The sequence below is a fragment of the Panicum virgatum genome, chromosome 2K, assembly GCF_016808335.1.
Source record: "Panicum virgatum strain AP13 chromosome 2K, P.virgatum_v5, whole genome shotgun sequence".
NCBI lineage: Eukaryota > Viridiplantae > Streptophyta > Magnoliopsida > Poales > Poaceae > Panicum > Panicum virgatum.
The window spans coordinates 39,166,374-39,177,078 of NC_053137.1; the positions used below are offsets into that span (position 1 = coordinate 39,166,374).

At 40.9% G+C, this 10,705-nt stretch overlaps 1 pseudogene; it reads left to right on the top strand.

Annotated features, from left to right (window-relative positions):
- Window positions 1-241: 241 nt before the first annotated feature.
- On the top strand, window positions 242-10,325 carry LOC120675935 (annotated as a pseudogene).
- Window positions 10,326-10,705: the final 380 nt, after the last annotated feature.

The following is a 10,705-nucleotide window of genomic DNA, read 5'->3' on the forward strand; positions in this document are numbered from 1 at the left end:
CGCCGGCGCCAGAGAAGATGAGGCAAAAATGTTGGTTCAATATTTTTAGAATATTGATTCAACATTTTCAAAATGCTGATTCAACATTTTCCAGTGATTGGATCAACATTTTTGAAATACTGATTCAATATTTTTTAATGTTTTTTAGTAAATAAGTTTTAGTGGGCTTTATGGATAAGTTGCTACATATCCACCCCTGCCTCTGCCCAAACACGCGCACAGCACGCGCGCGGCCGCAGCCCGGTGTCTGCGTGCCCGCGCGAGCGCTGGCCGCCGGCAACGAGGAGCCCCGACGCCGTCGCCGCCGCCGTCGCAGTTGCAGCATGCACGAGTGCCGCCTATCCGCGACGAGCCATCGGAAAGGACGAGCGTGGATACTCGGCACGGAGCTGTCCGAGCGCCCCCGGCAGCCGTCTGGTGTCCGCCCGCCCTTGATGAACGTCCACCTCCAGCACAGCACTCTCCGGTAATCTCGTGTGAGCTGTACAAAAACATATATGCGTATTTCAGGCTATTCCAATAGTATTCCAATTTCCTACTTGGCCTATGCCAATTTCCAATAGTACTAGATATAGGACTTTGATCTCACTGGATACTAATACCGGTTCATTTCTTAAATTTTTGTTCCAGCATCAAATAGGCAATGCAAAGGGGTTCTGCTGCAGAGCACAGTGAGGTGAAGGCTGTTACAGGAAGCAATGAGGAGAAAAAAAGCCAGAGGAGCAAGAAAGACAAGAAGCAGAGAAAGGGGAAAGACAAGGATGGTCATGGAGGCGATGGCAATAGATCAATTCAATCTGATGACAAGAATCATAGCGTTGAGATGGAGCATGCTGAAGTGTCAGCCAAGATGTATGAAAAAACGTGCCCGGAGCATGCAGAGGTCATCATGAGCGAAAGGGATGTGAAGAAAGACAGGAAGAAAAAGAAGAAAAATAAGGAGGTTGGTAGTATCAGCCAGAAGCAGATACTTGATGCTAATGATGGAAGTGTTGGGTCAGAGTATGTAGAAATGAACAAAGGAGAAGGAGAGCATGATAGTAAGTCAAACAAGGGCAAACGGAAGCACTGGGATGGCGAGACTTCCTCAAATGGTTCTTCTCGTGATCAAATTGTTTCAGGGGGTGCTAAGAAGAGGAAAAGGAAGGAACCTTCAGTTACCTTGGAAGAGGGCAATGAAGTTAACATGTCAAAGATGGGGCAAAATATAGAGGGGAAGAAAAAGAGGAGAAAAGAGAGAGATAATATCGGTGTAGACCTAAGTCAGAATACACCAGCTGGAGATGTCAAGAATTGCAACGAAGAGAAAAAGACAAGTAAGGATGACAACGATGGTGGCAAAAGCGGAAAAGTTAACATGGTACGTCGAAAGGACAAGGGTAAACGAGTGAGCTTCACTGATGATGTGGAGGTGTTTAATATTGATGGTGGTGGTGCTGATGAAGAAGGTGTTTAATATTCATAAGTCATGTGTGTTTCTGGATAGTGCTTTTTCTTGCTAATAAGCGTACGATTATGTATTAGGCTATTAGCATACTTGACTGAAAACTATGACCTAAGCATGGAAGTATGAGACAGCGCTTACTATTGTTTGTTACTCAGTGACGTTGTTCTTTATCTTACATAGATGGATTGTGACAATTCTTTGTCCAAGTCAACCTATTTACTATGAGACTACTGTCAATTATTTGTTGAAGTGTTAAACATATTGATGGAATGAACTTTTCATGTTGCACTTATATTTGTATGTACTGTTTTGTATAAGAAACTTCAACAGACCATTTAACATTCATGTAATCCAGCTTTTCTTATGCATATTTATCTCCTTTAATTTTTGTGTTACCTTCAAAGGGAGTTTGGGATGTTATTTACAGAGTTTTAACTTGTACCTTTTAGGTAATTTGTGTTCCATATTTGGATAGTAACCTTTGTTATGTGCGTTAATTATTTTGGATACTGATGTTATATCATTATTCCTACTTTTTTCTATTTATCAAATAAATAAATGAGTGACTTCACATGCTCAGCATGGTCCAAACTTCAATTCTGATAATTTGTTTCTTGGTATAGATGAAGCAATTGGGAGAGAAAGGGTTAGAGATGATTCGGGCTAGCATGAAACATCCAGAGCTCAGTGGTTGTTGGGCTGAAATAGGTAAGCAAAAACATCTAGTGCTATCTCTTTTACATTCCCCTCTTATGTTGTCTTTCCTTTTTATGATCATATCAGTTACACATGTACATCTTCAACTGGAAATTGAAATCAGTCTTTAAGCTCATATTTTTGACTGCAAACTTCGTTCTCACATAATATGTAATTTGCATATACTTTGGGAAATTAGCTAGTAGATAATGTAACATTGCTTGAATCTCGTCAGTCAAAGTGTACATTTTCCTGATCTGGGCAGCAGATGGCTTATTAATGACTTGTGTTGCAGCAACATCATTACCTCATAGACCACAGATGGCCATATACAAACGAGCACGGATTTTACTTTATAGGAGTGCCGAACGTAAATGGACTCAAGAGGAATATGAGATAGTTCGACGGTACCGTAAATTCTCCTTCTGAGATCATATGAACTTTATTTTATTTTGTCCATTTTCATTCTAGCATTATTTATATTATATTGAGAAAGAATCATATTATTCTCCACTGTGGTTTGCCTGAGTTTCTAAATTTTTTGTGTTTTAGCTGTGGAACTCAACCAATAAGTCAGACTGCATGAACGCTAGCCCTTAATTCTATCCGGATTCTTTACTATCCAAAATTGTGCTAAATCATGAAGAGATAACTACTAGCATCACTGCATTTTGAAGTCAAATTAACTAATAACTACAAATGCATGTTGGCATGTATGGTAATATGCTATATAGCTCTGCGACTTCCCTATCTATAGCCTTGAATTATTTACTTTGGTACTTTGATACTTTCTGTATAACATTAGTAATTTGCTTAAAAAATTGAGTTTTTTTTTGTAAATGATGCTTTTACTTGGATATGCTATTTGTACCATTGTCATGTACATCCTGCGTAATATAGAACCTAGCTCTGCAGTATGTTTTCTTGGTATTTATCTTGAGAAGTAATGTTAAGCTACTCCAATGTATAGTATCACGCGCATTAAATGATTTGCCGTGTAGGATTTTTGCTGACTGGGTAGTAAATTGATGAGAGTGAGGAAAGTAGCATCTTCGTGGAGATACAGTTTAAGCAAAGGTCCTCAAATTCAACTGTTGGAAACTGCACAATAGCACTGGGTGGAGTTATTTCCTTGATACTTGTTTTGGATCCATTGTCATAGACAGCATCATCCAACAATTAATTACATTGGGACTTTCTGAAACAAAACTTTGTGTTGTTCTTGTATTGGGACCTGGAGTAGCCTTAAGATCTTGTTTCTGATTGGCTTCATATGATTGAGATTGGCATGCATGACACAGGTTTGTTGAAAAGAATGGCACAAGTTGGAAGGAACTGGCAACAGACCTTGGAAAGAGTGAAATCCATGTAAAAGATACTTGGAGACGAATGAAACCCAAAAATTTAAAGAAAGGTGTGTGTCCCTGCTATGACTTATAAGCTTATCATAATTTAGCTGATTCATCTGTTTTTCACCAAACTTGATTCTTTAACTTATAAATGTTTATTTTCATTATTGCAATCCAAGTTCAGCTAGGCGCTAGGCGGAATCTAGGCGCTGACCCATTGCCTAGCGCCTAGTCGGGAGTACTCGGCCCTAGGCGGCGCTAGGCGTTTTTCTAGGCGTTTTGGCAATATAGCCATAAATTATATATATATATATTATGTATATAACTATATATATGTATATAACTACTATATATGAGTCACAGTAAGTATAAAAAGAGGGGCAGTAGACATATCTGATTCCTAGCTGCCTTACTCTTGCATGTTCCTAGCTCCTGCAAGGCTGCAACACATTTTGACAGCTAGTAGTTAGTAAATTAGTCAATAGATAGCTAGCTGTTCATCAAAAAAAATAGAAAACACTAAGTTGTGACTTATCTGGATGATTTCAACAGCCTCCCATCCATGAGCACACCATACCAGCAGCTGGTAATTACAATACAAGTGGATAGGACAGCAATACAAGTGCACAACACAATTTATAAATAAAGGACAGCACAAGCACATAGTTCTTAGTTCAGGTCTCACAAATCACAAAAGAAGACACACAGACACAAAGTGACACAGCTGCAGTTCATAAGACTAGGGCATCACAAAAGGCTTCACTACTAGATGGAGATGGTCCAGATCATATTTCATCTTCACTGTAGCACAGATCTTCATCTTCATACTCTTATTCTTCAGACTCAAATTCTTCTTCTGCATAGAGCTCCCTCACTCTTGCACTTCTACGCAGCTCAAGCTGTTCATCTGCTCCCACTACCTCTCCAATGATAGACCAAGGTATCCTTGTGCCTTCCATCTCATCTTCCTCCCCATCTCTAAAGTCAACTAATGCACAATCATCTCCACCCTCTTGGAGAAAACCTTGAGCTTCAGTTGTATCACTAGACAAGAGAGCATCAGTGATTTTCTTTGACTTAATCTTTTCTCTCTTATTCATCAGCCTGTTGTTGAACTGAATATAGACCAACTTGTTGAGGCAGGTTGTAGTCAGCCTATTTCTCTTCTTAGTGTGTATCTATAAATTAAAAACAAGAGCATTTTCAGTTCTCAAATTTAATCATAATGCTGCTGAAATGTTCATAATAGATAGGTACTAACCCCTTCAAACCCACTCCAATTTCTTTCACAACTAGAAGAGCTTGATGTCAAAGATAATATCCTTGTAGCCATCTTCTGTAAAGCTGGTGTTTCAGTTCCATATAACCGCCACCATGATGCTGAAATAAATTAGAAACACCTCTATTAGTTTAAAAAACAGCAAACAGCCATGTTAGAAAACAGCAAACAACCATGTAATAACAAGTCCCTCTACCTGGATTGTAATCATAGTTTTGAAAAGTTCTTGCAAGCTTCTTGCTAAATGGTCCTTCTCTATTCTGAAACTTTTTCAATTCAAAGTTGGCAGCCTGTTCTGAAACTTTTTCAATTCAAAGTTGGCAGCCTGTTCTTGTTTCTCCTCATCGTGATAATAAAATTGCTCAACACAAGATATGAAGGCTTCATTCATTTTGGGCTCATCAAAGATTGATGGGTTAGCATAGCTATAGTGTGGATTCAGCAAAAAAGCTGTCAAATGCAATGGAGAATCAAGTCTTCCATTCATCTTCTTCTCAATAATAGCCATAACATCTTTGAATCGAGACTCAACATTGCCAAAGGCCTCTTTGACCTCTCTCTTTGCCTTTAGTAGCTCTCCATAAAGGAAACCCATGGATGGCTTCACATCCCCATCAACCAAACGGAGGACTTTGACCAATGGCTCAAAAACAGCCAACATTAGCTTCACATCCTTCCAAAAGGCTGGACTCAATATAGTAGCTGTGGCCTCTTTTCCTTTCTTTGATTTCACATCCTTTAATGAGTCCCACCTACTATGAACCACCATCTTCCTTAACTGGTCCTTCTTCTCTTGCATACTGTTCAAAGTGAGAAAGTATGAAGCAAACCTAGTCACTCCTGGCCTCACTAGCTCTTTCCCCTCTGTGAAGTATCTCAAGCACTCCAATGTTCTTGTGTGGCCATACACAAATATGGTAAATGACTTTGCTTGGTCAATCACTTTCTTGAACCGAGGCAAGTTGCCAATTCCTTGGAGCATCAAGTTGATTGTGTGAGCTGCACAAGAGGTCCAAAATATTTGTGGTCTCTTCACAAGCAATAGCTTCTTTGCTCCCATGTTGTTAGAGGCATTGTCAGTGACTACTTGCACCACATTTTCTTCACCAATGTCTTCAATTGCTTTGTCCACTAATTCAAAAATGACTTCACTTATGTGTGACACATCTGACATCTCTTCTGAGCTGATGAAGGAGGTTCCATCAGCACAATTAGTGCATATATTCATTATGCTTCTCCTCTTCCTATCTGACCAAGCATCGGTCATAATAGAGCACCCATTTTTCATCTTCTCGGCTTCACGTTCCTGCAGCAAACTCTTGGTTCTTGCATATTCTTCTTCCAGCAAACTACCTCGAAAGGCATCTTGAGTTGGAGGTGTAAGTCCTGGTCCAAATTGTCCAATTGCTTCACACATTTGCTTGAACTCATCATTGTCACATGCATTGAAAGATATTGCTGCCAATGATTAAAAATGAAGTCTAATTAGTGTTCAGTTCATGAATAACAGCAAATAATGAATTTTAAAATGTGAAAACAGCATAGTATACTAGCAATTTACCATGATTATAGGCCCATCTTGTAATAAACTTGTGCACCTCATGCTCTCTTTCTTTCCACAGTTCCTTGTTCAGCTGCTGTTGTTTGAAAGAATTAGCCTTGGTAGGATCAATAGCACGTGTCCTTTTGTCAATTGGCCCTAATTTGTGAGGCTGTGAGCTTCCAACACCAGTGACTTCTTCTGACTCCTCTCCAACCCTAGATACATTCACTTCCTCTCTAAGTTCTATCTCACGAACAGTCTTCTCCTCCCTCTTCCTTTTTGCAGCCTCTATTGCTTTCTTGCACTTCTCTTTAGCCTCTAGAGCCTGCGGTGTTGTAGACGTGCATTTCTTCACATTCTTTCCAACATGGGCAAGATGCTCCTTCAACCTATAAATCCCTCCTCTCATCTCCTTGTCACAGAACTTACACTTCACCTTGTCTTTGTTGTTAGCATCAACAAGAACACCATATTCCCATCCAACATCATCTGAATTTCTTTTTAGGAGATTCGCTCTAGCTGCTTCAGTTTCAGAAGGTGCAGCTGCAGTTTCTGATGACATCCTTTACATCCAAGCAATATTCATTCAAGCAAAATCAGGCATGTGTATGACAATATGACAGGAAGCCAAGCTAAATCAGGCATTCAGTAACTTAAATTAAGACAAGATGACAGTATGACAGTAAGCAAATTGAGAACAGGGGAAATAGATGAGCAGAGAGGGAGAGCAGGGAGGGGAGAGCAGGGGAGGGCACCCAAGAGCAGGTCCCCCTCGTGCGCCATCGGGGAGGATCCCCTGTGCGCGCCCATTCAGAGAAGAGAAGCAAGGAGGGGAACGAGCAGGGGAGGGGAGGGGAACGAGCAGGGGAGCAGGGGAGGGGAGGGGAATGAGCAGTGCATGGGAGGGGAACGAGCAGGGGAGGGGAGGGAACTCACCTTGGAGGACTGCAGGCGAGCAGCACCGGCGGGGAGGAGCTTCCAGGCGAGGAGCCGAGGACGGGCAGCGCCGGCGGGGAGGAGATCCGGGGGGGGGGGGGGAGGAGCAGCGCCGGCTTGGAGGAGCGAGGCCGCGCGAGGACGACCAGCGCCGGCGGGGGAGGAGCAGCGCCGGCTTGGAGGAGCAGCGCCGGCGGGGAGGAGCAATGCCGGCGGGTGAAGCTCCCCTTCGGCGCGCGTCTGCGAGCGGGAGTAGGGTCTGCGAGCGGGAATCGACCGGGAGCGAGGTAATCTTCCCGCGCGGCCGCCTCTATAGCGCGCGGCTGAAAAAAAATTGCTCGCGCAGCAGCCCGCCCGACTAAGCGCCGCCTTGAGCGCCTGCTCGCCGCCGAGGCGCTGCTGGTCGACGCCTAGGAGCCGCGGCCGCCTAGACCGCGCCTAACCCCCTAGGCTACGCGGCACCCCGTCAACTAGCGATTAGGCGCGCCTAGCCGCCGCCTAGTCGGCGCCTAGCCGAACCTGGATTGCAATTATAAATCTCTTCATTATTCTATTTGCTGTATGCTCTAACAGAACTTGCATTATTTTCGTGGCACTCAAGAAAATTGGTTTAGTAAAAAAACAAGATTCTGGGATTTAATTGTAGAGCAACTTTTTTACTTCAGTTTGTTTTGTTATATTTCAGATTTTATTAGAAGAGATAATTTCATAGAATGTGCTTATGGCTTGTAGTCTATCATTTAAAACATAGTATGAACCAGGGTTCTCATAGTACCTGCATCTTTGGAGTAGATGTCCCTTATTTCCAGTGGATATGGTTGATTGGATTGTATACTTGTCCATCATGGTGCCCTCTTTAACTGGTAAAATATTCAGGGTCTTGGACTCAGGATGAATACCAAAACTTGTTTGATCTGGTAAATTTGGACTTGCGTGTGAAGGCTCACCAAAAGATCACTCCTAGTCATCGCCAGGTGTGTGATTCTTTATCCTTGTCCATAATATGCTTTTGACACCAGATTTCATGTTTACAATCTTCCATCAGTGCTCTTTTGTTTCATTCCTGCATACCATACAATCAAGTGGTTTATTTACTTTTGTGGCAGCTAAGAGATAACATTTCCTGGGAGGCCATCAGTGAAAAATTAACCAACAAGGACTGCTGCTTGAAGTGGTTGGTTTGCTAGCCACTTAATGCATCACATAATTTCCTCTTTGAATCTGTGCATAATTTTGTACCCCCTCTGGTTTTAAATATATGATGTTAGAGAAACTGATTAAGTTGTCCTGACATCATACATTTAAAACCAGTCTGAGTATGTTTCAGGTTTTCTGCATTTTCTTTTATATTGATCTGCGTTTGTCTCCTTCAAACTGATCGAGACATCTTCATAGCTGAATGTCCATGCATTGCATCACTTTTTTTTGTACAAGTTTGAACACACTATTTAGTGCAATGTTGAGTTTCTCTTCGGTGTACTGATTGTTAGACATTTTCCAACAAGGCTAGGCTAGCTGGAACGTGGCACTGGTACAGATTCTGCCAGTAATTGAATTATTAGAATTGCATATAAATTATCTTCCACATTTTTTAGCTAACATGCTTTGTATTGACACTTTTGTCAAATTCTTATTAAATTCAGAATGTTTGGGGTTTTGTGATAGTATCGGCCTGACATACATTTACTAATGGATCCCAATCCTTGGTACTGCTAATGTTGTTGTCTGTCCTATTTTTTCAGCTTATATATGAATTGACTATCATCACACATAGTCACTAAATGAAACTTATGATGCATACCAGGTACCAGCAATTAGCATCGCCACTGGTTAAAGAAGGAATCTGGGCAGATACTGATGATTATCTATTGATGGAAGCGTAAGTTATATAGGTTATATATTTAATTTATGTCATAATTAAATGTTACATATCATCAGCAAGACATTTTTACTATGATTATGATCTGACCTAAAGTGCCTGCGAAAAATAAGTATATTATTTGAGTAAGGAAAAAGGCTGTATTTGCTCTCTCTCTTCTTTTGATTTTGTCCAACTTGCCCATATACTCTAGTACCGGGCAAATAATCCTGTCTACTTTCATACCAATTCCAAATGAGTCTAATACTCCATACAGGTGATTTCATGACCCTCCATGTAGCTTACTCTTTTTATTTCATGAACAAACTCTTAATGAATTGAGTGAAGTGCAAGTTTTTTTTAGAGGAAGGGGGTTTGGTCAATGTGTGTACCTCAACAATATGCTGCTATCTTGTTCAAACAATGTGTGGATGGTATGTTCAGACTATATGCAAATTCCTCCTGTTGTCACCTGCTACATTTTTTCCTGGTAGATTTTTTTTTCTTTTAGATATATGTTATCATGATACATTATATATAGCCTGCACTGAATTTTCTTAACAACAAACCAGGCTTCAAAAGGTTGATGCTGTTTGTGTTGAAGATGTTGACTGGGAGAGACTTCTTGATCACAGGTGACTTCTGATTGCGGACTTTGCTTCAACACAGTCTGTTGGTATTATCTAGTAGTTTTCATAAATGGTCCATATTTATTAAAACAACTGGTATTTGTCCACTTCAGCTACAATAACGGGTTATTTCACTTACTCAGATCTGGGGAGCTTTGCCGTCAATGGTGGAACTAGATGATCCGCATGATTGGTGGCCACAGAGAGAAGCCTTTTATCGAGCAAGTGGAAGTGCTTGCGAGGCGGTACTGTCCAGAAATGCTTGATTACAGGAAAGCTGAATCATCTGATTTAGCGCCCAACGAACTTACTTGAGGAACTGACTAGCGACGAATAGCATAACCCTCTTAGGCCTCCTCCAAAGTTATGCCTAGCTCCAAGCAGAGACAACCGTTCTAGTGATATGGCTCTTAGCACATAGCTCATAGCATGAATGACCCCACACGCCATCCTCTTGTAATCTTAAAATTTGTGTATGAGACTATCTCTTGAATAAGAGATAGCTCTTCACTTTTGACACTGTTCATTAATTAAAAAATTCTATAAGCTAGCCAAGAGCCAACCTTGGGAAGAGGCCTTATATCTTACCTGTCAGCATGTGTTTGTGCCCTGTAAAATGTTTGGCTTTTGTTGTGTATGACATATGCGTAAATATTAGGCATATATTGTTCACGCTTCGGCACAGAATGCAAAGATGTCACACTTTGACCAAAACAAACTGTATTGTTTATAGGGGTATAGCTGGCTTTTATATTTCCCTTTAAACGTAGCACATCTCAACATTCAAACTAATAACATTTGAAACTTTCAAAGATGACGTATGGATTTTGAAGTAATGCTGTAGCAAAATCACTTCGACATTTTCTTTTGAGAATAGCATGAACATTGTAATCTAGGCCTCCGCAAGTTGGCCAAGAGAGTAATACTAACTTTTGGATATGATTTTCTCTTTCATCATTTCATCCCAG